We start from the raw sequence: 4085 nt of genomic DNA, 5'->3' as shown, positions 1-4085 counted from the left end.
CTATCTAGGTTGGTCATAACTTTCCTTTCAAGGAGTAAGCGTCTTTTAATTTCATGGCTGCAATCACCATCTGCAGTGACTTTGGAGCCCCCGCAAAAATAAAGTCTGACACTGTTTCCACTGTTTCCCCATCTATTTCCCATGAAGGGATGGGACCAGATGCCATGATCTTAGTTTTCTGAATGTTGAGCTTTAAGCCAACTTTTTCACTCTCTTCTTTCACTTTCATCAAGAGGCTTTTTAGTTCCTCTTCACTTTCTGCCATAAGGGTGGTGTCATCTGCATATCTGAGGTTATTGATATTTCTCCTGGCAATCTTGACTCCAGCTTGTGCTTCTTCCAGCCCAGCGCTTCTCATGATGTACTCTCAGAGCACCTGGTTGAACTCTAGGTAAACAGGCTGACAGAGAGGCTCTGGTGCCTCTCCTGAGAGAGAGGAAAGTCAGGAATGAACACAGTAGGGAGGCAGCCATACTGCCTGGACTATCTTCATCCCCCTGAAAGCCTTAAGCCCCAGCCAAGACCACCAAACACATGGAGAGACCCTGCAGTGAGGGCCATCTGTATCCACGTGCCCCAGTTTTCCCTCCAATTAGTCTCAGATTTGGACAGTGGTCCTGGGGAGCCTTCTGGGGCTAGAACCAGGTAGGAGGGCCATGTGGGCACTGCTCTGGAGACCTAGGCAGGTCCGAGCCCACAGCTCTCTGGGAGCCTACTGGCCCTTCTCCCCCAGGACCTAAGGACAGGCTGGCACACGGTAAAGCCGGAGCTCTAGGCCAGACACCTAGGCACAAGAAGCATGGCTCTGACTGTCCTGGGTGCTCTCTTCCCTTAAGAGGCTGGGAACAAGTTCAAATTATATTATTTTATGGGAGATAACCATGGGCAGGCCTATGGCAGGCCCACTTTAACCCCAAGGAAACACTCTTGGCTTTGCCAGGCCCACCTCTAGACCAGAAGGAGGAACAGGGCTACGTGGTCTGAGGAGATGGGCTCATCCATACATCAATACTTCCCAGGACACAAACAGTCCCTTCACTTCACAGGGATCTCCCCAGGGACCACCCAAACGTGCTATAGCCTTCTGCTTCCTGGGGGCCCCATCCTGCCTCAGAAATCAGTGGTACTGAAGACGGAACCAGGAATCGAAGGGTTTCACTAAAGCAGCAGGGCAGCCCTCTCTCATAGGCTAGGCCTTCGGGCCTAGAATAGCCCCACTGGCAGCCGCGTGGCAGTTCCTGTCAGGCCCACAGTGTGTTCACACCCTTTGACTCTGCATTCACATTCGGGGAGATCACTTGGAAGACGGAGGAGAGAGGGTCCACAGAAGCAATCTGCCTGCCCGTGAAATGGAACAAAGGACACGAAGCAAACATGACAGCACGTCAACGCATTTGCGAAAGGCCCGGAATGCTATTATTGCCAGGGTGACCCCGCTGTGGGCCAAGAGCTGGAGAACTAAGGTTATGATTTAGATGGTGGGATGGCAGGCTGAGTTTTCTCCTTGGTTTTCTTTTTGAGTGTGGCCTTGGAGGAGAAAGGCTGAAGGCCAAGTCAGTGGGCACCATATGGTGCTTTTGCTTATAGAAAATCTGCATCCTCAGTGTCCCCAGATAAATGGGGTGCTCCATGGTGGCTTGCATTGCATCGACTGATTCCCCAAATCGGTTGTTCAGCCAAGATGCTGGCATTAGCTTACAATGCAGACGGTATCCTTCACAGCCCATGCTTGTGCATGCTCAGTCATCTCCGACTCTTCGCAGCTCCATGCACTGTAGCCCACCTGGCTCCTCTGTCCAAGGAGTCAGGCAAGAATATTGGAGTGGGGTGCCATTCCCCTCTCCAGGGGATCTTACCGACCCAGGGATTGAACCCAGGTCTGAAGGTCCAGATCACCAATACTTTCTTTCTGAGATAGCATGGAGAGCAAAAGAGGCCTGCCTGGTCCTCCTTGGCAGGCAGGGCAGCTCTCGGTTTGGGCCTGGAGATCACAAGGTGCTGTTCAGGCATCCTCGATTACCTTTACAACTGTCCTGTGCGTGGATTCTCACTTTGGGGCTATACAGCTGGCCTGCCAGCCAGCCCCAAGTGAGCAGGACTGGCCCTGGAAATCAGGGCCTGAGTCCTTACACCTGTGACTTCTTGCATATGTGTGTTCTTGGGAATTCAAATCCATATGACTGGAAGTGGAAGGTAGGGGCTGCATGGACCAGGTACATACTGTGCCTACCTGGGCTTCTGAGCAAAGCTGCTTTTTGTGTTGAATGCACAAGGCTGGCTGTTGTAGCTCCAGAAGCAGCTCCTCAGAACCCTTCCACCTTGTTACATGGGCTTCACAAATAAGGAATCTGGCATGTAGGTTGTCTTGGGCCTCCATTTTCTTATCTATGAGGTGGGGTTGTGGCGGGGACAGAGAAGCCCCAGCCTGACACAAGGAGGCCCAGCTAGATGCAGGGCCCTGACACCTAAGGTCTAGGTCAGAACACTGCTGAGAGCACTGATACTGGCCCTATTCCTCTGAAGAGACGGGAGGCTGGAATGCTCATGGCATCCAGGTCTGCAGAGCAAATCCGAGCAGAGCCAACCCCCAAGAGGGGAGCTGGGGATGAGGAAGAGCCATCTTACCCACTGTTGGTGCTGGCAGCTCTCTGCCCCAAGACCAAAAAAAGACCTGGGACTTCCTCATGACCACACAGGAGGTGAGCCAGACAGAGAATCCTAGACTGGTTCCACAGAAGCCTTCTTTCTGGGCTCTCAAAAGGGCTACTGGGCACAGACTTCGCCCTCGGAAAAGACTGACCGATTTCCCTCCTTTTAGGAGACCCCTGAGTTATGGCTGCCAATAAGGATGCAGCTTCACACGTTATTTTTCACTGTGGTTTGAGATAACAGTTAAACAGTTTCATGATGCTGCCACTGATGTTATCTCTGGCCCAGACCTGTTCTTTCAACCTAGAAATGATTAATCAAAATTTTTTCTCCCTTTTCTTTTTCTTGACTTCAAAGGAAGATGAGCATAAACTCCCTAGGTTCTAACCCTCGAACATGGCTCCTGAGCCCTCACCTAATGTGAAGGTTGGCATTTCCTTCAAGATCTTAGGGTTCTTCAAGAGGCTGAAAAAAATCCTTTAAAAATTATTTTACTTTAAAAAAAATCAGTTATTGAACAATAAAGTACACAAATCTGAAGTGTACAGTTCAGTGAATTTTCACATATGTTTACACTGATAAAACCAGCACTCAGAGCAAGACGGAGAACATTTTCCAGCACCCTAGAGGCCTCCTGTGGTCTCTCCCTCCTAGTCAGTACCCACTCACCTAAGCGTAGCCACCTTTCAAGTTCTATCACCGTATAGTCGTTCTGCCTATCCTTGAACTTGGATGAAGTGGACTCACAGGCTGCACTCTCTTTTATGTTTGACTTCTTTTGTTAAATATTTTCTCTCTCTGGTTGTTGCATGTAATTGTAGTCTGTTCCTTTCTGTTTCTGTGTAGTATTCCATTGCATCCCAAATACATTTTCTTATTTTTCTGCTGATGAATATTTTGGCCATTTGTGCTTTCTGGTCAATATTAATAAAGCAACTACAAACACTCTTGTGCTCGTATTTTGGTGAGTGTGTGTATGCATTTCTGTTGGAAATGTTGAGTATGGTGTGGGATTACTGGGTCATAGGATTTACATATTTTAGCTTAGCCGGTACTGTCACACTTTTTTCCAAGGAAGTCCTTTATAAACAACATTGTTGCTGGTCTTCCTGCCTTTTGTAGTTACTGCAGATCCATCAGACACTGGATCTCTCCTTTCCCTTCACATGATCCAAAGCTATTTCCTGAACATTCTCCTCATTATTGGAATTCTCTACATGGTTCAGTCTTGCCCAACCATCAACATCCTGACAAGCCAACTGTTGGGAAACAAAACCCAAATCCGACTAAGTCTGGTCCAAGCTTGGCCCTTGCTCACAGGGCCGTGGGGACTGTCCTTGGGAGGCTCAGCTTGGGCGGGCTGCGTTTAAGCACGTGCACTGAGAAGGGCAGAAATTAGCTAGCTTATTGCTCACCAGCTCCACATGCTGTCCTGG

Source organism: Budorcas taxicolor, chromosome 7, assembly GCF_023091745.1.
Source record: "Budorcas taxicolor isolate Tak-1 chromosome 7, Takin1.1, whole genome shotgun sequence".
NCBI lineage: Eukaryota > Metazoa > Chordata > Mammalia > Artiodactyla > Bovidae > Budorcas > Budorcas taxicolor.
The sequence above is the reverse complement of the archived record's forward strand: the minus strand, read 5'-3'. Positions refer to the sequence as shown.